At 37.3% G+C, this 27009-nt stretch overlaps 1 long non-coding RNA gene across 5 annotated transcripts in view; it reads right to left on the bottom strand.

The window, feature by feature from the left end:
* LOC148346312 (uncharacterized) overlaps nt 1-24487 on the bottom strand; it is a 131467-nt gene extending 106980 nt beyond the window's left edge. For 3 of the 5 annotated variants that reach the window (XR_015848226.1, XR_015848230.1, XR_015848227.1), the window contains exons 1-2: nt 24415-24487; nt 19087-19203 (exon numbers count right to left, since the gene is read on the bottom strand). This is a non-coding gene — a long non-coding RNA (uncharacterized LOC148346312). Of the gene's footprint in view, nt 1-19086; nt 19204-24186; nt 24261-24387 lie in introns of those variants that run through there. The other 2 variants (XR_015848228.1, XR_015848229.1) reach the window with 2 other exon arrangements.
* Nucleotides 24488-27009: the final 2522 nt, after the last annotated feature.

The raw sequence follows: 27009 nt of genomic DNA on the forward strand, positions 1-27009 counted from the left end.
AGGAATAGGAGTTGGAGTTTGCTTAATCTGATATACCCCCACGCGAGCATTCAGGAATGTGCTTCTTTACACCCATTATTTACCAGTGTATATCCCCTTTTAGAGTGAGATACCTTTCCCCTGAATGTGTGTGTGAATTATTTTTTAAATAAAGAAGGGTAGGTGTATAGACACTGGCCAAAAAACATTCACTTTTGTTGAAATTATAGTCCCCCCCCAAAAAAATCGAACAGTGTGTCTCCAATTCACAGCGATAAGTGAAAACATTTCAAAAGGTAGCAAAAGTGCAGAGTGGGGAGGAGATTATATGACATAAATCAATACGTAATAAAACTCCATTTGAATGGCCGTCTTATTCGGGGGAAATGATCCGAACTGGTGATGAACATGTTGGAGTTGCGGAAACGACACGGTAATATTTCTTCATTCGGTTTACGTTCATCGTAGGCCAATTGAGATGGAATTAAGTGTGCATAGTCGATTTTTCTTGACCTTTGTTTCAAAAAACAAGACGAAAATGAGCAGGAAAGTGAGAAAGAAGAAAAACCAGCATGTAGACTCTTTATAAAAGAGGATAAAGTAAAATAACATATATTTAAGATAAGGGGCCCCAACACAGAGGCTTGGGGGACCCCAGAACTTGAACTGAATGTTTTAAGTGCATTTTAAAAAGATTGTATCGAATCCTGCCAATGAAGGATGGATTAACTAAAACAGGGCTAGGATCTTCAAGGAAAGTCTTATTTGTATTGACATTTTTATGGTAATATATACATAACATTTAAAAATAACCTTTCAAAATCTCGATAATTTAATGATTGTTTTTGCTATATATGTTTTGAATATTTTGCAAGAGAAAATAAGAACGATGTGAGTGATTATTTTTGTTACATTTTCAAAATATTTAGCAATAAAATAATCTTTGAAAATCTGAAAAAATCTGAGAACTATGCTTATATTGTTAGGAATTATTTTGTAATATACTAACATTTTGCACCAGAAATGAAAAAAGTATGTTTTCTTGCTATATCTATCCATCTATCTATAGCTAATATATCTACCGGTATTTAATATATCTATTTAATATATCTATGTATATATATATATATATATATATATATATATATATATATATTGCAGAATATAAAACAATTCGATTATTATCTGCAAAATAATTAGATTAAATATGTTTTATTAATGAAAAATTCCAATATTTACATTCTTACTAGGATTTAATTAAAACAGCAAATGTTTTTTAAGTTACATTATTAGCCAATTAAATAAGATGTATTTGTTGTTACATTTTTAAACGAGAAAAAAAAAATTGAACGTATTTTTAATCAATTTATTTATTTTTGCAGTATGCAAAGTCAAAAATTTGCCTGTTCTACATTAAGGTGGGGTCCACAATTTTAAAATGTTCTACTTGCTTATGCCATCTTCTGGCTGAAACCATCATTGTTGCTTCTGGCAAGTTCCTTTAGTGGCGCATGCAATTATTTTCTTAGACCCGCTCAAATAAAAAAAAAAACTTTTGTCTTTTGGGGGGGTTTGTGTTGGCAATTCGACTATAATTGAAACAACCCTTTTGTTAATTTGACCATTTTCATCTTGGGATAAAATAAAACAACAATTACAAGCATGTAATCACTGACTAACCTCCCTTCAACCCCGCCTCTGGCTCGAACACCTATGATAAAAGTAATATAAAAGAGATTGGTGTGGTAAAAAAAAATATTAAAAAGGCTTTTTGAACTCAGTTTGGCATTTTTAACACATAATTAACAGGGAAAATATTGTATTTTACACTGTTTAAGGACACCTCGAGCCACGCACCTCAACTCAATTGAAAAAAATCTCTAAATTACCAATATGGATTTGATTTCCTTTGTCAGGTATGCTAAATTGTCTTTATGGTCCAGTTTTCATTTAGTTTCTCTCTTAAAAAAATCAAAATCTGAGGCAAGGTAAGATCTGCAGGACTTGGTCTTTCTTTCCTTGCATACAATTGAGAAATCGAAAACATTGTGTCTAAGCAACGGCGCCGAAATGCAAACCACAATTCATCATATTACAAAGAAACCGGACCTCGTCCGAGCGTGAAGTCCCCTTCCTGTTCCAATTTCTGGAGGCTCGATGTCGCCATTCATGATCTAAAAGACTCCAATCAAATGCAGAACCTCGGTCTGTAATCACGACTCATTGAGTCTCATCAGTCCCGTTGACTCATTCTCATTTATCGAGCACTGGCCTGCATTAACCTCTCAAAGAAAAAGGAAAAATGAACCTCCGCTGCCATTGTTATTAACGGCTAACCCGGTTAGCTGGCTGTTGTTGAAATCTACCGTCTGGTTTTTGCTTCCTGATTGACTTCGGTCCTTGCTTGCAGTCATTCCTCTGGTGGCCCTGACAGCCCGAATGTGTAATCCTCAAGGCCTCCTGCCTTCGTATTCTAGTCGGATAATATTTCACTTGGCCATCGCGAGCTCGTTTTTATCCGACCGACACAATAAAACCCCCGGAATACGGAATTACTTCATTCCGAGGTGGGGAATGCGAGTGACATTGCCGCATAGCGGGACAGTAATGTGAAGCTAATGCGTTCTGAACTCCCAGGTGCCTAGATAAAAATGTTAAAGTAAATAGATAGTATAAACGAAGTACTACTTATGTGTAAAACACATGCTCATGACTGTGCAATACACAGACGTATGATGAAATATTATAAATAAATATACACGTAAAGGTAAAATGTTTCCATTTACCTTGAGTGTGGCATGACTTAAGCTGGACTGTTGGGAAACACATTTGAGAAATACTACAAGAAAAGCTATTGAGAAATACTACTTGAGAAATACTACTTGACAAATACTACGTAAGAAATATTTGGGAAATTCTACTGAAGAAATTATACTTGAGAAATACCATTGAAAATACTATTGACAAATACTATTGACAAATACTACATAAGAAATATTATTTGAGAAATTCTACTTAAGAAATTATACTTGTGAAATACCATTGAAAATACTATCGGGATGTACAATTGAAAAATACAAAATAAAAATACTCTTCAGTAATACTACTTGGGAAATGCAATTGAAAAATACTACTTGATAACTACTAATTAAAAAATACTACATGAGAAATGCTAACCGAAACTATTTGAAAAATGTTAGTTGTGAAATACAATTTAAGAAATACTATTAGGTAAATGCTGTTGAAAATGCTATAGAGAAATACTACTTAACAAAAACTTTTTGAGAAATACTACTTGGGAAATACGATTGAGATTTGCAATTGAAAAATATTTGGTAAATACAACTTGATAAATACTACTTGAGAAATATTATTAAGAAATACTATTGAAAAACACTTGAAAAATACTACCTGACAAGTACTATTAAGAAGTACTACAAGATATTTTAAAGAAAAACAACATAAGGATCACTTTTGGAATAATACTACTTGAGAAATACTAATTGGAATAAAGGTTTTTTGAGACACTGAGTGTTCAGAGAAACGTAATTTCTATTCTCTGTTCATACTGCAGAATTGACAATAAAGTTGACTTTGAGTATTTGAAAAATATTAGTTGAGAAAAAAAATATTTAAAAAGTACTATTCAATAAATGCTGTTGAAAGTGTTATAGAGAAACACTACAAAACTTTTTTGAGAAATACTACTTGAGAAATACTATTGAAAAATACAACTTGAGAAGTATTATTGAGAACTACTACTCAAGATATTATAAAGAGATTTGACATGAGAATTACCATTGAAAAATACAACTTGGCGAATACTATTGAGAAATACTACTTGAGATACTATTGAAAGAGACAACTTGAAAAATACTATTTGACAAATAATATTGTAGAAATACAATTGAGAAATACTATTGCGAAATAGCAACAACCTTGCAAAAGTCTGAGTAAATAAATTTAAAAAATGTTGTGGTTTGGTCATATGTGGTCTTCATCGATTGTTTCCTTCCTTAGGCTTTTCATCTAGTGGTCAAACACTACACACTGTCCCTATAAGAAACATTTGATAAGACCTTGAAAGGAACACGGTTCATTCTCAAATCGAAAACCGCTCAGGTAGAGCTAAAAAAAAGCTAACAAAACAAGCTAAGACTTGTGAACCCACGGGAGGGTTGATACTCCGATCAAACTCTTTGTCCACTTTCAGATCGATACGACGTTAACACTTCTTTAAATTAAAAGTTTCTGGCATCCCTTTTCTCCCGGCGCAAGCTTTTGTGCCCACTCGGCCGATCTGTTTGCTGATACGGCCGCGCGATGCCTTTTATAAGTCCAATAACCCTTTAGCTTAATAAGTGTAATCCGTCCCCAGGTCGGAAGGTGAGCGCAAGGCGATACATCAGCGTAGCGTCGGTTATATTGCCGATCTGTAATTGCCGGTGGCTTAATTGCGGAGGCGTACGTGATCATTTGGAAATCATCAGGCGCTTAGTAGCATCATAATGAGTTTGCGATAGACGGCTGAGTGAATGTTAGCATCCCCGGCTCCCCGGACGGGGAATTGCACGAGCGCCTCGTTGCGCTACGTGTTGCCGTCGGTGGGCGATTTGGATTAAATGTCTCGCGCTCCCGTGTGTCCTCCGATCGGGGGGGAGGTACTCTATCTGCATTGTATGGAGAACAGGACAAGGTCTGTCTCACTTGGTCGCTGTATCTTTGTTAGGACGAAAAATTGAGATGTCGCTAGCTTTGTAACCTTAAAAAACATTTTACAAAACCTTCTCAAGGTTTCTTTTTTCCTTACGCTGAGGTTTTGAGTGTTTCCTTGCCCGCATGTTGGTTTAAGATCAGGTGATGGTGTAATAGTAATCCTGTGCAGTCCTTTGAGACATTTTTTTGTGATTAAGGGCTATACAAATAAATGTGACTTGACTTGCCAATTCCCCATTTATACTGCTTTAGTGTTTTCGTTTTATTCTGAAGGGACAATAAACATTGCAATTAAACTGTGAATTGAGGTTAGCTGACCGAAAAACATGTTTCTTTTTTTTGTTAATAAACTTGTGCCTCTCATACGGGATCGGCAGTTCTGGGGCAAACCACTAAATGTTTATCTAGACAAAGCTAGCTGATGATGCTAGCCGCTATGACACTAATTCCGCTAAATATTCGATTGTAATAGCTTAACAGTTAGCATGGCTTCTTGATATCCTATTAAATGTTTTTATCTCGAATGGGATGGCGGAATTTGAAGGAAAACCACTACATGTTCTTTTCTAGCTGCTGTTAATAGCTGCTGCAAAGCAAATTCCACAATTTAAAATGCTTTTTTGAGTTAGCAATTGATTCCTTGTTAATATGTTGACAAAACTGAGCTCCTCATACGGGATGATTTCTATTTTAGCAAAACCACTACGTGTTTATGTTCGGGACAAGCCAGACTAAGCTAGCTTCTGTTGCTACCCACTACCACGCTAGTACACTCAATCTTACAATTATGTTCCTGCATGAAAATAGCGGAAGCGGCCCAGTAAACGTGTTCAAGGCCATTTAAGTCGTAACATAAAATGTTCTTTTATTATTTGCTTACAGTAAAATTCTGACTATAAGTCATGACTTTTCTACCAAGCTTTCAACCCTGCAGTACTGAAATATTCTCAAAACTCTTTCTGTGTACCATCTTTATTTGTAAATATCTCATGTTACAATGTGGGCACATGCGGCTTCAAACCAAATGTACAAAATGTTTTTTCCTTTAAAAATGTACTGGGTGCGGGCTATAATCACGTGCGCCTTATAGTCCGAATTTTACGGTACGTTTCTCCTCTCTGTTTAGAAATAACGTTATCAAAAAAAAAGAAGAATCAAAGGATTTCCCAGCATGCTTTGAGATGCCACGTTTGACATCTATTGTTGTCACTAGCACTCAGTGTGTTTAGTAATTATTGGTACGTCTTTTGTAGATTTCAAAAAAGCATTATTTCCTTTCAACCACCTAGCTAATTATTCTTTTCTGGGTTTATTTACCTAAGCGCCCTTTTGGTAGTAAGTTGCTCAAACTATAAATCCCATTAGGACTTGTTTCGATGGTTTTTTGGGCACTTTTAAATGTTAAGTCACCCGCACAGCCGCCATTGAAAGCGTCCCCCGGTTTAATGGGGGCCACACGCCGGCCCCAGCGATGGTAAAACGTAGTGCGCAAAGCCTTTTAAATGTCATCCAGCAGTCGATTATGCGCCACGTCAAAATAATTCTGTGCACCTCGGAGAGCAAAGGTTTGGAAGTTATCGTTTTTGAAAGGCAAATTAGCATAATAAAGAGCTTCTTTTTTTGTCTTTTTTTAATCGCCTGTGTTCGAGTATGACTCAGCAGGTAGTAAAGGGGAAAAAATGAAGTAAACAGTAATATTGATTGATGTGCTATATGAAAGGAAAACTTTCAGATGTGGAGGCTAATGATAGATGAAATGTCAAGGTAAACGTGACTTTAACGAAGAGCTAGCAAATACTGTGATTCTTCTATCGTTTATTATGCCAGATTATATTAGATTACTAAAAAGGCGAGTTCTATTAAAAATTTTGATTTGAGGCAATTGCGTCATAGCGGTTACCAACAGCAGCTAGCAGGTGAACAAGTAGTAGTTTGGCTACAAAGTCCTTAGCATACTGCTAAGCTAACCTTAATTGATATCTAGATTTCTGGAAATGATGTCATGAGTGGCTAGCTTTGTCTGGTTTGCCCTGCGCATGAACATGTAGTGCAGGGGTCGGGAACCTATGGCCCGTGAGCCATATATGGCTCTTTCTATGAGTACCTGTGGCTCAGAGACAAATTTGATTGCATGCAAATTTTCTCCATCTCATTCAAAACTTGAGCCAAAACGCAAAGCCAAACCAAAGCTGAATTATAATGCAGTACTTCGCAGAATATATAGGGCACGTTTTTCACAACAATTTACAGTCAAAGTGTCACACCAAAAAAAAAACAAGAAAAAAATCATTTTGGCTGTACAACGCTAAAGAATCCTTTATATAAAAGCTCACTATACAGTATAATCTGTGTTCAGTGTTCAGATACCTTTTGATGAAATCCACAGAACAAACTGTAAATACGCCAAAACACCGGAAATTTTTTAAAGTTATTTGATTGGGTGAGTGGGAGGGATGGGTGGAGCTATGCAAAAAGTGCAAGCACTCCCTCCCATCTGTCGCCCTACGCCGTCTGCGCCAAAGGTAAGCACATCAGGCTTCCTGTTTGCAGAATGTTGTGACGTTTTTACAAAAAAACAGCTTGCATCTGGTTTTGAAACCAATATGTATGAAAAAAAAAGGTCAAAATGAGTTTAACCGATCTTGAGTCATTGCAAGAAAGAGACAAGTTTAAAGTGGTATGTTTGTTGATTTTGGAACACGGGCTCTGGCATTATTCTCTTTTCATAATTTTTATCAAATCATTAAAAATAAATGTGCTGAAGACTAAGCTTTTGTTTGGGGCGCGGGTTTAGCAATTTAGTAAATTTGTCTCATAACAAATGTTGTGGCTCTTTCCCCAAATATAATTAATATATTTGTCTTTTATGGCTCTTTGTGTCAAAAAGGTTCCCAACCCCTGATGTAGTGGTTTGTTCCATTCCGTATGAGAGGTACAGGTTTAATAACAAAGAAGCTGTGGTAATTGCGAAGGTAACCTAAATAGATATCTACATTGTAGCGGCTAGCATAAGCAGCTAGCTTTGGCTGACTCGTCGTGTGCATGATCACATAGTGGTTTGCTCCATCCTGTATGATAAGTCCAAGTATATAACAAAGAAGGTGTGGTCACTACTAGGCTAACCTAAAAACGTATAGAATATTTTTTAACTTATCATAGCTAGCAACAGCCGGTAACCATCTCTGACTTGACAAGGTTTATTTTGTGGTTTTGCTCCAAAGTTTGTCATCCTATGTGAGACAAGTTTGTCAGCATACAGAGCCATGTTAGATTCCCAAATTACCTTAATTGAGAACTACATCTATGGAAATTGTGTTGTAGCGGCTAGCAGCAACAGCTATCTTTGCCAGACTAGTCCTGTGCATTATGATGTAGTGGTTTTCTCAATCATGTAGTGGTTTTCTCAAACGTCTTTTTTAAGAGACCCAGTTCATTGCTAACCTAATTTCGTACCAACATTTGTGGAATTTGTGTCACGGTAGCTAGCAACGGCAGCTAGCATTATCTGACTTGACATAAACGTGCCATGGTTTTGCTCCCAAGTCGATCATCCCATGAGAGAATCAAGATACATTATTTTCATTGAACATTAAAAAAACGTCCCTTATGTCTCGGGTTTACCTTTGCAAAGTAAACACGTTGGAAATAGAAACCTCTAATATAATGAACGCACCGTCATCCCAAAGTTTGCTTCCCTGTGTTGTCTGACAGGCTGAAATTGCTTTATTATTTCCTCCTTCTGCCTCCCCCGCTTTGTCAAATCCCTCAGCGGCAACAAACTCATCACCCATCACCGGCTCTTTGTCTGGGAGGAAATAAAATGTCAACATTTCTTGGGTGACGGACTTGTGTAATGGTGCTTTTTTTCAGACGGGTGAACAAACTGAAAGGAGGAGGGAGGAAGGAAGAAAAGAAAGAAAATAGGGAAATAAAAGTTTTTCCTGGGTTCATATTTTGGTATCGAAGGCATTTTCAATATTAAAAAAAAAGCTGGGGATGCGCCTCAAAGTTCAATACTCGAACCACTTTTGCATGAAGGTGGAGGAAAAATAAGGAAAAATTTGGAATTTAAAGTATTTCTCAGTCATACATTTTTGTATCGGAAAGTTTTTCACATGACAAAAAATTGGGTGTACCTCAAGAATCAATATTCGGCCCACTTTATCGGATTAAGTACAATGTTTTAAATTCCAAAAATGTAAACTATCGGACTTTCTTTCATATAATAAAATGAAATACTTAAAAAGCACATTTTGATTCGTCTCGCTCTTTCTGAAAAATCTTGCAGAAAAGAATCTTGTGAGAAAAAAAACAAAAACATCCATCCATTCCAGAACTCGTCACTACGGTCTAACCTGGCTTGTAAAGAAATTATATTTCACAATAGATTGAATTATACTTGATTCAAGAATAACTGTAAAAGAAAGAAGATGCAATAAAGCCGCAAAAAAAAAATAGTCGATGTTATGTGGAAATATTTGTTATCGTTTAAAGAATACTAAGAGTTAGCACCATTAATATGAACTCCTTATTTTACTATGAAAACACCTGAAAATTGTTATTGTTTCTTTGTTACCTAAATCATCCCTTGATAATTTATTAAGGATTATTTAAATACTAAAGAATAATGTAAATCTGTCAATATTAAATATATTGTTGTTTTCATGTCAAAGAAATCTACTATAATCAGTTTCAGAGAGAATACGTGTTTTTTCCAGCCTTCTGAAAAACAAAATTGTGGAGACAAGTCTGAGACGATGAAAAATATACATATATTTTTCCAAATTTTCCTTTAACTGTCTATATGGCCTGAAATGAGAAAAACGTCTTTACTAAAATCTTGCAAAAAAACACGTAACATCTTTCAAGAAAGCACCTTTGGCTAACCTTGCTCATTAGCACTCGTTTGTGAAGTGGCTTTAATAAACAGCAATGTCAGGTAAGTTGAACTTACATTTAAACCTTGATGTTGGGATTATTTATTTTTTAGTTAGAACCCTAATCAAAATACAAACACATCCTTGCCAAAAATTAGCTTAGGCATAGCTGATTGCACATTCAAAATCAAGTCATGTGTATTTGTATAGTCTCAAAGGGCTGTGCGGACTCCAGACTACCATTACTACCATTACAAAGTTGCTTATAAAGTTTGCCAGACGAAAAAAAAAATCAATCATTAATTAGTTTTAATGAGAATACATGCTATGATTTATATCTGCTCGTTTGTGTTTTTATGTTATGCTTCAGCTTCGCCGTAATCCAGCTGACATTTTTTTACCCGCCCAAACAAACTTGTAATTACACAACTGGATGTAATCAAGTCTCCAAATGGCCGTTTAATGGAGAAAAGACATAAAAGGTTGGCGGATCACTCGCTAATAAGTTCCTCTAGGACATTCAAGACACTGGAAATAAATGATAAAGACGTTGACGGCATAATGTAAGACCAGCGTAAAAAAAAAATCAATAAGGCAAAATGATATCCCGGGGAGCGCTCCATTTCTCATCTCGGCGCTCATCTTTCTGACCCCGATCCTCGCTAACGCTCACTCGAGTGCAAAACTTGAGCGGGAGATCAAATCAATCGTTGTTGTCCTCCAGTGGATGTTTTGTTCTGATTTTTTTCCCTAAACAATGAAATTGTTGTCTGCTGTAGACAGTGGGAAGCTTGACAAAAATGCCCTTAATAATTTCTTGGCGTGAATAATAATCTTTGCTAAAAACATTCAATGAAAAGCACTGAACTTTTTTTTTTAAATCACCCCGAATGAAATGTTGCTCTTTTGGTTGACATTTTTACCAACTTTAATAACAGCTTTGTTTACTTTTTTAATATTTGCTTTGTTTTTCAAGAAAAAAAATATTAAATTTTTAATAATTTCTATGTTTAAAAAATATTTTCCCTTCACCTGGTTTCTCTGTGCCCCTCTATACAATTTCTTGGTACTGTTTTTAGGTCAGTGCCAAAATGTATTGTTTTTAAAGGGGGATCAAGTGAAAATGAATTTCTAAATTTTATTTTTTACTTTATTTTCTATGTTACCTTTTCTAATTTTTACCATAGTATTTGCATTTTAGTGTTGAGGAAAAAATATCTCCCTCAACAAAAATTTTTAAATCAAAAAGGATTTGGAAAAATTATAGTTTTTACATTTTTTCTTGCCCTAGTTTTTCTCACCTGAATTATCAGTGGATCCCAATACAACTGTACTTAAACTGTATTTCTTCTGAACGATTTTCAAAAAATAGATTTTTTTTTTGCAAATTATTTACAGCTTTGTGCTTCAAGCGTTTCGGAAAATATAAAAATATATGAACAATAAGTTTATCTGCTAAAATAGCAAAATATATATTACGAATTAAAAAATAAGTAAGGATGATGACGTCCAAATGGGTTTCTAAACGTATTAAAGTATTGTTTTTCCGTGTATAAGAGTTTTAAATAAATTGATTTTCCCAAAATTTCGGTAGATTAAGTTACCACTTCATATCAGAATAACAGATTCAATTGATAAATTCATTGTCTGCCTCCCTCTGTAAGTAACCCTCCCTCCAATGTATATATTATATATATATTATATATATATATATATTATATATATATATATATATATATATATATATATATAAAGCATATTAAATTACTTTGGACTAAAAATGTTTGAAATTGTTTTGGTTCTGAAAGAGTAATTATTATGTGAAGCAAACTTTGGCGGACAGATGTTATAGTTGGAATACGTTTTAATCTAAAACAAATCCCTGGTACACAAGAAGTACTTATTTTTAATCATAATTTTTTGAGAAGAATATTGCACAATGGCGTCTTAATTACAAAGAAATTGAGAGCCGCTTTGTTGTCCTCCCCCCCATGACGACAAAGCCCAGCGTCCCACTACTTTAATTATCTATGAAATATCGTCCCGCGAGCGCCCTCGCTATTTTAACACCATTGGTGTTTCTTACCGCGTTGCATTAAAAAATAAAATCCCGGTCACCCTTTTCATTTTCGCCTGGTTTGTCGTTTGGCTCTCTAATGAGCTGGCCGACAACGAATTGTTTTTCTGCTTTTCTGTCAGATTGGTGTGCCCTTGGCCGTGGTTGCCATGGCGACGGCACAGACACAGGCAGGTGGCGCCTTTGCTTTTCATGATATGGATTGGCCTTATTTTATCCGTGCTGGGCCGGGGATTTGAAGGCTTTTGACGGTTTGTGGGCGTCGTTGATGCCGTTTGAGAAGAAAATTTGATCTGTGTTGTGTGATGGCATTGAAGACTGCGCTCTGTTTGAGAATGATAGGAAATTGGAGTGTCCAACCTGGATTTTTGCAGTTCCAAACTCAAAGCCTATCCTAAAGCTTGTGCTGCATTTAGAAAAAAGTGAGACATTGGACGGTTTCAAATGTTTCACAGTTCCAACCTTAAAACCAACCTTGAAGCTTGTTCTTCGTTTGAGGAAGGTGGGAAATCTGACGGTTTCTCAGTTACAAACTCAAAGCCAATGTTAAAAAATATTTTATAATAATAATTCCATATATTTGGTCCCCTAAGGGAAATTCATTTTCACCAACAGTACCGGAGGGTGTTAATGCTGTCGCAGAAGACCGTGTGCCAAAAGACCTACTTACAGCACCTATTATACCCAGGGGGTCTCCCATCAAAATACAAACCCGGCCCGACCCTGCTTAGCTTCCTGAGATTAGGCGTTCTCAGGGTGGTATGGCTGTAAAAAGGTCAGTTTGTGCAGTATTCAAGGAACTTTGTGAATCGGACTGTTTCCCTGGTCCAGACTCAAAGCAAATTTTGAAGTTGGGAAACCTGGGAAATACGATTGTCCCCACCTGGATCGTCACAAAAACAAACCCAAACCTCAGAGCTTGAGCTGAGTTTAAAGGAGGTGAGAAATCAGACTACTACCCATTTCTAATTTCAAAGTCAACCTCAATCCTTGTGTTGCATATGAGGAAGGTAGAAAATCCACTGCCAATTTTAAACCATCCGATGCGTTCCAGGATGGTGGGAAGTTGGACTGTTTTCCCCTTCCAACCGCAGTCAACCTCAAAACCTGCGCGGAAGTAGGTCTATCCCACCTGGATTTTCCTAGGTCCATACTAAAAGCCATCCATGAAGTCACATTTATTTTTATAGCCCTTAATCATAAGACATCTCAAAGTACTGCACAGGATTACAATTACACCATCCCCTGATCTTAAACCAACATGCGGGCAAGGAAAAATTCAAAACCCTCAGGCCAAGGACAATAGAAACCCTAAGAAGGAGCCTTAAAAGTGCTAATCCCCCTTTCAGGATGACCAGGGTGCAATAGATTTAGCATTTGGTAACAGTAAACTAAACATAGTGAACATCAATAAAAGCAAACAATAGGTAATATGTTGAAATTTGTCCAGAAAGTGCATGACAGCATGCACCTTGCACTGCATTAGATGAAGCAGTGAGATCTTCTTGATTTTCCCCAGTTCTACCTTAAAAGTTAACCTCAAACCTGCATCCAAGGGATGTAGGAAATTTGACCGTCCCACCCGCCATCATCTCACCTCTTTGTCACCGTCGTCCCCTCATTAGCAGGCTTTTGAAGCGCGACATATCGTTGACATTTGAAAATAAATCATGAGCGTTAACATTTCTATACAGGTCTTTTACGAGAGTGCGGTAACGACTGGTTATAAATGGCGAGGCCGCGGTTCAGCGTGTCAGCAGAGACGTAAACGTGTGCAAGGTTTTTTAAAGAAGGACAGCAAGTAGCGCCGTTGCGCTCTGCCATCCCGCAGCAATATCAGGCGAGCCTCCGCGCTCGTCAATCCTGCTCTCTTTTATAGCAGCACAGTTGGAGTGGGAACTGCTGACTGCACCAAGGTTGTTTGGAATGTCCCATGTCAACCTGGGGGGGAGGATTTGTTCGATATGATATGCAACTGTTCCTATCTTTTTTGTTAACATGGCAAAATCACGGCATATACCCCAAGATATTCTGTAACACCCTTAAAATTTAGTGGTATCAAATTAATTAATTGTAATATGGCTAGCCGCATTGATTAGATTTCAGTCGACCGCATTTCATCCTTCATCTGTGCAAAATGCCCCATTTCATCTGCACCATTTACGTAAAATAACAACAATAAAAGTTGTGCTTTTCACCTAAATTCTGTTTTTAGAAACCCTAAAAAATAATTGTGAAAATTCTGGAAAACAACCAACGAGTCAATATTTCTGTTTGGAGCCACTTCAATTGAATTTGAATCAGTGCAACCGACGAGTCAATAGTTCTGTTTGGAGCCACTTCAAGTGAATTTGAATCAGTGCAAACGCCCTATTCATGTTAAATAACAAAAGCCCAAAAATCTCAGGCACACATTTAAACCAGGTACAAAATACTGCAGGAACCAAATAACAGTCATAGCCAACATCTGTACTATGATACTTGGTTTACAATTAACATTTGACAATTACACAAAGATGTGCTAGATCTGAATCGCTCTTCACCGTTCCTCTTTTGATTAAAATTGATAGAAAGTCTGTAAAACAGCTTACGAGTTACTGGTCATGTGTGTAGCCGCTTCAATTAGATTTGAGTCGACCGCATTCCATCTTTCAGTGTAAAACACCCTATTCAAGTAAAATTAAAAGCATCAAAAGCAAAAAAAATATCAGGCTCACATTGTTGCAACAAAATACTGTACGGAACAAACAATTTTTGTACTAGCTTACAGTGTTTAGCATTATACCTGCCAATTACAAAGATCTACTAGATTTGGAGCTGCTTCGATTGAATTTGAGTCAAGCGCATTCCATCATTTAGCTAAGTAAAACAAGTGCAAGTAAAAAAAACAATAAACAAGTAAGAACTCATCCATAAATTTAGCTGAAAATAATGTACGTAATAAATTTGATGAAATCCTAAGTTAATGATTATGTGTGGAGCCAGATTCAATTCAAAGAGTCGACCGAATTCCATCCCTCAAGTCTGCAAACCCCCCTAATCTATTCAATTAAACCTTATGCACACATTAAGACCAGTATTGGACTACAAAGTACCGTAAAAGAGGGACCCATGACATTGTAATTGGTTCACCTCCACTTTGAGATGAGGTGGCATGGGCATCTGGTCAGCTTGCCTTTTGGATGCCATCACATTTTTAAGATCCACACAATAATTACCAGTTCTCCTCTGCGTTTCGAGAAACCAGTTGAGGTGGTCGGGCTACCTTCTTAATGGTGTCCCTGGAGACGAGTTATGGGCATGTCCCATCCAAGACACACTGGAGAGACTACCTTTCTAACCTGGCTTGGGAACTTGGGGGTCGTTTCAAATAAGCTGGACAAAGTGGCTTTAGGATAGGAAGTTTTTTGCTTTTGTGCTAAGGATAAGCAGAATATGGATAGATGGACTTCAAAATTAGATACAGACCTCCATCAACCTCCGTTACAATCTCTCCCCTGCAGTTTATTAAGGGCATTTTGGCATGGATTCGAGGCATTTTTGGTGCCAGTGAAGTAGAAGTCAAATTGAAAAAAAAGTTGAAGTAAATGCTGACAAAAAGCAGGGCTCGGCACATGTTCCTTCAAGCTCCACATTTTGGTAAAGCAACTGAGGAAACTTTGAAAAGCTTTGTAGTTTTGGCAGCACGGACGGGGGAACCGAGCCACCTCGGCTCTGGTGTCTCGTTTTCTGCCACGGTGACTCGAGGCGGACGGATGAGAGGCCAATGGTAATTAATAAACAAACTTCTTTTTGAAGACCATCGTAACTAAATAATTTTTCTTTCAGGCGAAATTGCCCCCCTTCTTTGTTCGGTGCTTGGAACATACATAAATATTCATACACGTATGTCACAGAGTACATTGTGTTTCATTTCATTTTATTTATGCTTCCTAATTCACAGTTAAGTGACTGAGGAGGAGGATTCATCATGCTTTAGAAATGGTTTGAGTGAGCGTGGTTTGACTAAAAACAGGTGGGACCTTTGCCCCTCATTTAAGTGTAAAATGGCTAACAAAATAGTGTTTTTTCTTACTTTAACCCAACGGATATAACTATCATTTTCTACACCAAAAAGTAGCATTGTTTATTCAAATACGTGAGCCACAAAAAAACAGGATTTCAACTTCAAGGTGAGTTTTTTTGGATTTTTTATTTTTTATTTTTTTTGTCTTATCGTCTGTCTTTCTTTGACAATTACGTATGGATAAAACTATTCCCAAAAGAAGTCTATTTTACGGCATAAGTAGCATTGTATATTAAAAAAATGAGCCACAAATAAAAATGCACTGTTATTCTAAAGTAAGTTTTTGTGGAATTGGGAGAAAATAAGTTATATTTTATATTGCGGAGTTGCACAGCTCCAGAAAAAAAAATCATAGTTGAGATTCAAATCACAAATTTTGGTCTGCCGTCATTAAACCCACGCTTAAGCGACCTAACCTTGACCCAGAAAGCCTAGGTAATTATAGGCCAGTGTCAAATCTGCCATTTCTTGCGAAATTACTTGAAAAGGTCGTTGCACAGCAGCTAAATGACTTCATGTCAGAAAATAACCTTTTTGAAACTGTCCAGTCAGCATTTAGAGCAAATCATTCTACTGAGACAGCCCTTGCAAAAGTAACCAATGATCTCCTTTTAACAATAGATTCTGGTGCCTCATCAATGTTACTGCTGCTGGATCTCAGCGCTGCTTTTGATACGGTCGACCACAACATATTATTGATTCGTCTAGAACGCATTGGTATCTCAGGAACTGTACTCTCGTGGTTTAGGTCCTACCTGTCAGACAGGATGCAATGTGTTAACTATGGCAATATGACCTCTAAACAATCTAATGTCCCTTGTGGTGTTCCTCAAGGCTCTGTACTTGGCCCCCTTCTTTTTAGTATTTATATGATCCCGCTTGGTGACATTATCCGCAAGTATAATATTAGTTTCCATTGCTATGCAGATGACACTCAACTGTATGTGCCACTGGAAAAAACTGGACATTTAAGTTTTAGAAATCTGGAGGATTGCCTTACTGAGATTCAAAGATGGATGTCAAATAATTTTTTACGCCTTAACCCAGAAAAAACTGAAATGTTGATTATTGGTCCAGCTCACTGTCGTCATTTGTTTTCAAACATTACCCTGAACCTAGACAAATGTAATATCACCCATAGTGACTCGGTCAAAAATCTAGGTGTTATATTTGATCCTAACCTGTCGTTTCAGTTACATGTGAAAAATATTACTAGAATAGCTTTCTACCACCTCCGTAATATTGCAAAGATTCGTTCAATGCTGTCCCAATCAGATGCAGAGATTTTAATTCATGCGTTTATTACTTCTCGGCTTGATTACTGTAATGTATTGCTTTCTGGTCTCCCGATGTCTAGCATTAAAAGTTTGCAGCTGGTTCAGAATGCGGCAGCTAGACTTTTGACTAAGACTAAAAAGTTTGAGCATATTACACCTGTATTGGCCAACTTGCACTGGCTCCCAGTCCACTTAAGATGTGACTTTAAGGTTCTCTTATTAACATATAAATGTTTGCATGGGCTTGCACCCTCTTATCTCTCCGATTTGATTTCCCCCTATGTTCCTGCACGGAGTCTGCGCTCGGAAAATGCCGGTCTACTTGTGACTCCGAGAGCCAAGAAGTCTGCGGGCTCGAGAGCGTTCTCCATCCGGGCCCCGGTGTTGTGGAACGCCCTGCCTCTGGAGATAAGATCTGCAACCTCAACGGAAGTTTTTAAATTGAGGCTTAAGACACACTTCTATTCCAAAGCATATGATTGATGCCCACCTTGTATTCTGTTTTGTCCTGTCTTTTTCTGAGGCCTGCCTGGCTGATACGAAGGAGAAGGATGATCTGGGATGGGTCAACGGACCGGGGTCTGACCTGCAGCATGTCAACCCCTGCATTTACCAGCTGGCGTCGTCGTTGATGTCATGCTCTTTCCGGACATTTTCAACATCTTACCTAGTGTTTACTATTCTGTGTACAGTAATGTTAATTGTAATTCACCCTGTTCAATCCTGGAAGGGGGATTACCACATGTGAGGTCCTTTCTCAAGGTTTCTCTTTTCTCCTCACACTGAGGTTTTTGAGTTTTTCCTTGCCCGCATGCTGGTTTGCTGGTTTAAGATGAGGTAATTGTGTAATTTTGTAACTGTAATCCTGTGCAGTCCTTTGAGACATTTTTGTGATTAAGGGCTATATAAATAAATTTGACTTGACTTGACTTGAATCTTAAAGTAATTGTGTTTTTTAAGTTGAAAAGTGAAAAATGATTTCTTTTTTTTTGGGGGGGAAGCAAGATGAAATATTTATTTTAAATAATTATTCTATAAAAAATAGAATAATGTAGAATGTTTTAACAAAGGGGACTCTTCAGTTTAAGTCAAACAAAAAGTAAAATTTGTAATTAGTTTTTGCATATAATTTTACATAATATATTTAATATTCTTTATTACGGAGATAATAGAAGATATTTGCTGTTATGACTCATAAGCAAAATTAACACTCAATCAGGCGCACCGGACGATGTATGAAACTAAAACTATTGTAAAATCTACCTATCGTTGCGCATATATGGTATATATACAGATAATAGTACAGTACCATGATTGATCAGTCAAAATTTTTTGCTGACCTAAATTGCAAAACATTGTATGCTGTGGAAATCAAACCCGGGTTGCCGCCGTAGGAACGGCGAAACATTACCACTTTTAAATAAAATTTGTTACCTCCTTTCTCTAACATCAGTTTCTGATAGTGTGTTGAGATTAAATCGAATGCCGCGACCTGGTTTCAATTACCGTTGCATATAATACTTTGCAATGTTTTTGGATAGCTCAATCATTGCACAAACGCGGTTGGGAGGCAGGTGAGAAGTATTTCCTAACCGCTATGGTTGTGGGGGCACAATTTCCTGTGGTGTGTCTTGGGCAAGTACATCCTAGTGGCGCCCATCCCTCTCCAGGCCACTTAACACCTCATGTAGTAACTCACACGTATACATACGGAATGGATTTTCAACTGAATCAACCGTACTGCAAAGTATAAAGCGCACCGGATTAAAAGGCGCACAGTTTTTGACCAATGTAGGGTTTTAGGTGTGCCTTGTAGTCCAGAAAACACAGTGAGGCACTTATTTGCTAATGAGAAGCAGGTGGCCACAACATGCCTGACTAAAATAAAACTGCATTAAATAGCTACCGACAAGAGGGTGCTATCACTGCACTAATTGTATAGCAACCTCACATTTTTTTAAATATGTGCATATTTTCATATTAGAAGAACTGCAGGTCAAAGCTTCTTGGTTGTACACCTCATGCCGCTCACGTCCCAGGTAAAACCCTTTTTTGTGAATTACCCAAATTCCACAGGTAGCCGCGATAACCCACCTTTGTGAGGTCAACTGTAGTCAGCCCCAAGGAATGAGTTGTGTCCCGGTTTGTGGAAAATTCCCGGTTGCTGCCCGCGGAATCCCATCTTGGTATCTCACGGCTCAGAGATTGCCTCTGCAGATGACGAAAGACATTTTTTTCCAGTCAAGAAGATGCAGAACCGTGTTTTGAATCATTTTTTGGGGTCATGTTTGCTGTGTTAGGTGTTTGTTCGCCCTGAGGCTTCTAATTTCATATTAATAACATGGTAATAATACGCCAGGAATATGACTGGAATCCGTTTTGATGTGGGGATTGCAAAGTGAAAATACAGTACAGCTGGAGATAGAAACCTATGCTAATGCCTTCAAACTCCCCAGTACCTTAAAAAAACATCGAAATAACTAGCACCACTTATTAGTAATTTACGCATTAGGATTAAATACGTGAATATACAGTATATACATGTAAACTAAAAATGTGTATACGTTTTTGGTGTGATGTTATATCAGCTAAAATAGGGGCGCAGCGGGCGGATGCAGAGGGGGAAGGAGAAGGCGGATTCCATTTTAAAAAAAGACTTTCTTGCTTTAAGCGCCGCCTTATTCTTAATAATAGATTGTTAATTGGTTATAACCGTTTAACTTAGTAAGGTGATTTGTGTACCCCCTTTGTATTTCTTGATGACCGCAAGATTTGTTTCCGTGGATGTCATGTTCTCACTTCTCCCTTTACCATCACTGCAAGCATTGGACCCATAGCTAATACATACAGTACAAAAACATGAATGAATGACTGAATGAATGAGAAAACAAAATTAAAAAAACAAGTCAAAAAACAAAAACAATGTTAATGTAACATGTTTGAAAAAGAATAGGAAAAAGCATATGCTAATTTATTCCTACCACTTCAACGTCCTTTACAATTGTGTTTTACAGCTAGATCTCCTGTGTATTTACATATAACAACCCCCCACGAATATACATATTTACATAGATTCTGTGGATACACAGTCACTTCAACATCACCATCACCATAACTATTTTCACCGTCATCATCATCTTTGGATATTGTTTGAGCTCAAACAGAAATGTAAATTAAAGAATATTTTATTTACTTATGGTTTGGAATGTTTTGAGCTGGTACAGTGGAGTTAGTGGGTGGATGCAGAGTGGGAACGACATGGATTAAAATAAAAGATTATTTAAAAATGAGGATTATCATATCCTTGAAATATTTTCTCGCTTTAATTGCTTTCTCATTTTTAACAATAGTCAAGATCCACAGTTTGTTACAACCATTTTCCTTTGTGAGGGTAGCGATTTCTGTGCCTTCTTTCTATTTCCTGATAATTGCAATTTTGGTTTCTATGGTTATGTAATATGTTTTGATTTTCATTTGAGCATTACTGCAAGCATCGGGACCCACAGCGAATAAATGCTGTAAAAAAAATCCAGTATTATATCCCCCAAAAGGTTTTAAGAAGCACACAAGATTATTACATGAATAAAGAGAAAGGCATTGTGGGATGTTGTATAGCCAATATTATATGGGCATTTATATAACATCGTCCAATAGCCGACAGGCATTTGAGACGTCACATCCACACACACCAAAACTGTTTGAATTGTATACATTGTTGTACGCAAAACAACTGGTTGTTGATGTTGTGTAGTATGGAAAATGTCGTAAAGTTCGTTTCCATTGTTATAATTTTTGCTTCTCCCTTAAGCATTTTTGTCTTGGGCTTTGTAGTGAATAAATACAATACAAAAAGAAAAGACTATCAACAAAAAAGTAACTATGTAGCACACGAGATTTTTAACTGAATAAAGAGAAAGGTATTGTGGGAGGTTGTTCAGCCAATAGCATATCGGCATTTTATATAACGTTGTCCAATAGCAGACAGGAATATTAAACTCGTTATATGTACAAACACAGTTTGAATTTCAGAGTTTGGCCACACAAATGCTGCGTTTAAAAAAAAAAAAAAACTTTTGCCCATTTGTAAAGCAAGCAAACCACCTTGAACTCTTTCCCTTGTTTACCTCATTGAACACATACAGCCACTTTCCTAATGTGGCGTTTTATCAAACACTACCTAATTTTGTTTTGAGCACCCTAGCGAATAATTTACACGTAAACACTCGAAATCTATCAGCCCGCGCGTTGTGGAGCCAACTGGGCCGCCAGCGTTTCTTTTTCTGCTACACTTTTTCCGTGATTTATCCGCAATGACATTCGCATTAGAGGCGAATATTGTAAAGGAATAAAAGTCAAATCGTGCGGCGGTGGCGCTATTTTGCGTCTGGTTGCTGATTGGCGGCGGCCGGACGATCAATCCTGCAGCTTTCTCTGTCATAACACACGTCTGATCTCGTTTGTCATCGGCGTACTCGCATTTTAGGGTCAGAGCATCAAAGAAGGCGTTCGAGAGAAAAAAAAGAAGAAAAAAAAACAATCCTCAAGGCGAGAGCCGTTGCCGCTGACTGTTTGTGTGTTTTGCGTGATGCGAAAGGTCAGCGAGGTTTGCGAGCGACGTGTTTGGGACTGTCGGCCGCGGTTATGGTAATAAAAGAGAGATGAGACCATCAAAAATGGCTGCCCGTCCCAACATTTGCCTCAATTCAAAATTCCTTTTAACTCAATGAGTAGCATAGCACGTAGATATGCTTTCAGAAGAGTTGTCCCAGAGTGCCAAAGCGAGAAAATACTTTTTTTGTAGAGCTGCAACTACCGATTAATTTCATAATCGATGAATCGATCGATTTTTTTTTTTTTTTCGATTAATCGGATTTCTAATTTCCCTCCATCCATCCATCCATTATCTGCACCGCTTATCCTCAGTAGGGTCGCGGGGGTGCTGGAGCCCATCCCAGCCATCTCCAGGCAGTGGGCAGGGGACACCCTGAACTGGTTGCCAGCCAGTCGCAGGGCATAATTTCCCTCCTATTAATTCAAATATTGAAGTTTTGGACAGATAGACAATGGTGCACAAAAATATTCTATCATCTCAAATTATAAAGTAATGATAAATGTTTGTCAATTAACTTGATAATTTAAAAAAATGCATAGATTTGTATGCTATCCACCTGCAAATATGTAAAGATACCAATTTCCTACCACCTTATCCACAGATCACATTATATTTGGACTTATCATATAAAACAAAAAAGCAATAAGTTTCAATTTCTATGGATTATTTAACCAGGAAAATAGAAATAATCAAAAATGTAAACAAACCCACTTTTCAAAATGTCAACAAATTTGTTTTGGGGGTTACATTTTGGAATATGATAAACATTGCCGAATTGAAAATGATATATTTGCCCCTTGGGTTGAGTTAAACATGTAGTTGTTATTTTTTTTAACTTTATTTTATACGTGTTTTCTGATTGTTTTGCTCTGTATTTCAGTCAGTTCCCTTGAAAATTGTTAACTTTGTTTCATGATGAAACAGTCAAACACTTAAGTTGAAACTTTCATGTCAATTTTGTTTGTAAATGATGCAATGTTCAAAATGTAGTACAAAAATTTTAACATAGCTTTTTTTATAAAAACTCTTAGCGCCCTCTGCTGAATCAAAGCGGTACTAGGATTCCCAGTGTCACACCGAAAAGGTGTGCACTCTACTTTGCATTGATTTAACGTTTTGGGTGGCTCATAAATAACGTGATACAACGAATCGATTATTTAATTAGTTAACAACGCTTTTAATCATCGATTTTAATTGATTTTGTCGATTTGTTGTTGCAGCACTACTTTTTATTTGGTTCTGAAATAATGCTTTACATGTATATTTAGTTGCGTTATTTGTTCATATGCAGTGTTCTCGTTTGCCCGCGTCCCTCCGTCCTAGACGAATCATTTTTGCTGGGCACGCATAGTGTCAAATCAACGTGCGTCCCTGGGACGCAACTTTTTTGACACCAAATTGTCATTATTAGCCGATTACTTTTTTTTTTTTTTAAACAAAGATTTACCGCACTCCAAACTTTTCGTCAGGCAGATCCGCCATTGTTGTTTTGGTCTCGCGGTTTGAGATTTCGTCTGCATGCCGATATCGGCAAACGAGATTTTGTTGCTTCGAGATTACGTCATTGTTGTGGTGCCTGTCGTCGAGGGAAGGTGAAAATCAACACAAAATTGGTCATTTCTTCAGTGTCAGTTATAAGTCGCAACATAATGCAGAAAGTGATAACAACAGCAATAATTCCGGCACGAAAAAACGGCGGAGGAATTCTTCGGAAGATCGCGGAGGCAAGGAAAACCCGTGTGTTGAAGTGAACGATTCGACGAAGAAAATAAACAAAAGAATACTCCTAGCAAGAAAAGGACTTTACTGCCAAAATGGACTAAATTATATTCCTGGTTACGCTATGAGGAGGATGATAATGGAGGCGACATGTTCTGTGATGCGTGCACCCAGCGTGACAAAAAAACTGGATCGCATAAATCCTTTCGCAATACGAACTTTCAGAAAAGCACATTGGATCGGCACAACGAGAATGAAAACCACAAATTAGCTATGGAAATTCCGTTGCTGCAATTGGACCTTGAGAAGGCAATACAACTGTGGCGGTACAGCAAACCACCAAGAATATATGAACTGAAAAATCTGAAGTGCATGAATATATAGACTAATATTTCAGCAATATTATTTTGTATAATGTACAATATTGTGAACGGAAAAATCTTGAAGTGATAACTGATTTGTATTACCAATAAACTGAGTTGATTAAAACAATGTCAACCTGGATAAGACTACATTTTGGGGAGCCATAGATCTCTGTTGGGACCCATAGATTTTTGAGCATGCGAGTCCCCGGGACCCATCACTTTTCACAGCTAAAATGAACACTGCATATGCATGTATATTAGACAGAAGTAGCACTTATATATTTTTTATTAGTGTTCGTATCTGAGGACTGGCGTTCTGAAGGCATTAGCTAAATAGCATAGGTTTCTATCCCCGGCTATAGGTCAATTACACTATGTACTTCACCCACGTCCTAAATATAATACAATGAAAATATGTGTATTTACATAAACATTGTGTGTGTGCCCACTACTCTAAACCTGGAATTCAAGCTTAAATTTTTGAAACGTGTGACTCACAAAGCAAAATCCATTAGTATCGATCCACTCAGGTCGGCGGCCATTTTAGGATTTGCTAAGGGTGTTTGATGTCATTATCAAAATGGCCTCCGCCGGTAAACGGGTGGAAATTTCTTCGTAACGCATGCTAACTGGACTTTCATGTTTGTATGTGCACTAAAAATAAAATATAATAGAGTTAAGAAAAGAAAGGTTTCTTGCCTCCTTAATAATGTCCACTGTGTTTACCTTTATCACGACCTGGATGAATATATGAACAGGCCAGGCGTAAGCACTCGCGATGTTGACAGGTGAGAGGAAGTCAAGCGAAGGAAATTGAGGAGGGGGAAAATTCCAAAACAAAAGAGAAAGTGCACTCAAGACGAGCCGGGCATGGTGTTTTTGTTTTTCTTTTAAATAGAACACAGGCGTTTATTTAACATAATTTCATGTTTTATAATGAAAACAGGTGAAATAGACACACATAACAGATTTGGATGCATTTATGAAGAGGCCAGGCGAAAGCACTCGGGATTCTGCGCGGTGAGCGGAAGTCAAGCGGAGGAAATTTAGGAGGAGGAACATTACAAAACAAAAGAAAAGGTGCACTCAAGACGAGCAGGGCATGGTGTTTTTGTTTTTCTTTTAAAAAGGACACAAGCGTTTATTTAACACAATTTCATGTTTTAGGATGAAAACAGGTGAAATAGACACACATAACAGATAAATACGTCAATGTGGTATGCGGTGCTGCATTCACTAAAATCAGTGATCTCAGTGTTAAGTGCGATTGCCCAACATGAATAAAATATCTTCTTTTTTCGCAAAGTCGACTAATAAACAGAGCAGCGGCTGTGCTTCAGATTTGCTCCAAATTATAAACTGGGAATGAGTCAAGCGATGAGGGCACAATGACAAGGAGTATTTTTTTTCATCCCCCTGCAGATAAGCAGAGGCGACACCACAGCGTCATCTATAGGTAAAAGTGTGTCCTGCACCGGAAATGTATGATTGAATCAATGAATTTGTTCACTCAAAAATAAATTTAAGAGAACTGAAACACAAGTATATAATTTAAATAGTTTGCCTTGATATTTCTAATTAGATTTTTTTTTTTAATTTGTGTATTGCTTGATCATTTCGTCAAAGCAGTTTTGAACCATTTTCATAAATAAAACACAGTCCCATCTTAAGCTTTTAATTTTATTTTATTTTGCTTTTTGCATGATCTCATCTCATCTCATCTCATTAGCTGCACCGCTTATCCTCAGTAGGGTCGCGGGGGTGATGGAGCCCATCCCAGCAATCATCGGGCAGTGGGCAGGGGACACCCTGAACTGGTTGCCAGCCAATCGCAGGGCACACAGGGACAGACAACTCGCTCGCTCATTCACACCTAGGGACAATTTGGACCGGCCAATCCACCTGAAATGAATATCTTTGGAATGTGGGAGAAAACCGAGTGCCCGGAGGAAACCCACGCAAGCACGGGGAGAACATACAAACTCCGCACAGGAAGTCCGGTAGCTGGATTTGAACCCACACAGGAGGTTCCCAAGACCTTAGAACTGTGCCGCACACGCGCTAACCACTGCGCCGCCATGCTTTTTTGCATGATATTAGATAGATTAATTGATAAATATATGATAACAAATAAGAAAATAGTCAAATTTAATTTTGGACTAAGTGCTGGATTTGTATATAACTGATATGAAAATGGATTAAAGTTAATTCTGAAATCGGTGCATATAAAATTACATTTCTTTCAACTGATAATAGGTTTAGCAATCTTGTACAATCATGTTCATGAAAGTGAAAGAGAAAAGAAACATGGAAAAAGAGTCTACACATGTAGTCATAAAACTAAATATTGCTTGGGTCTTGTTAAATCACAATTATTAAAACAATATTGACCAATCTTAGATGATGTCATCCAACACCCTAAACCAAGTGCATTAAGAGTGGTCTTTGACTATAATTTTATGCTAAAAAAAAAATTGATGCATTAAAAGTGGAGTGCATAGTTAGAGGTGTCCTTAAAAATTGATGCTAACGAGTACATGCTAATAAATACCAGCTAACGACTTTCTCAAGTTTTCTTTATTTCCCTCATGTTGAGGTTTTGAGTTTTTCCTTGCTCTCATGTAGGTTTGATATCAGGGGATGGTGTAGTCTGTAGTTTGCAATAGTATGTGGTCTTTGCAGCCTTTTGAGACTCCTTGTGATAAAGGGCTATACAAAAAAACATGACTTGTATATAATTTTAATCATTGGCTTTAATATTTATAATTGTATCTTTTTTATTTAATTTATTCAAATAAATGAAATTTTATATTATGATTACCATAAATTCCGGACTATAAGCCGCCTCTTTTTTCCCAAACCTTCAACCCTGCGGCTTATTCAGTGATGCGGCCAATTTATGTCATTTTTCTAACGGCCGCCAGCGGCGCTCGAGTACAAAAGGTAAGATTTAGACCGGTGGAATATATGCGCCGAGGAAGACTGCAACTTCTTAGCTTGTGCACAAATTAAATTAGCGTAGACATATCCTCATCATGCAAATTGCAAAAAGAAAGGCACATGACGTAGCTTTCAAGCTAAAAGCAAACGAGCAGTCCGATAAAGAAGGAAACAGAGCTACTGCACATAAACTTCACTTTGCGAGCGTGTTGCTAGCATGTTTTTGAATAAGGGAGCGTGGGACGACGTCTATATGACAAAGTATCTTTCCCATACTGGGGAAAACGACTTTGATGACGTCAGTTATAAGGAGTAGGATGAGGACGGTTTACCATAGTTTCTAGAGGTACGGTATGTTTTTTTAACGGACCTGTTTATTGT

The sequence above is a fragment of the Urocampus carinirostris genome, chromosome 20, assembly GCF_059441175.1.
Source record: "Urocampus carinirostris isolate Australia breed hairy pipefish chromosome 20, RoL_Ucar_1.0, whole genome shotgun sequence".
In the NCBI taxonomy this organism is placed as follows: domain Eukaryota; kingdom Metazoa; phylum Chordata; class Actinopteri; order Syngnathiformes; family Syngnathidae; genus Urocampus; species Urocampus carinirostris.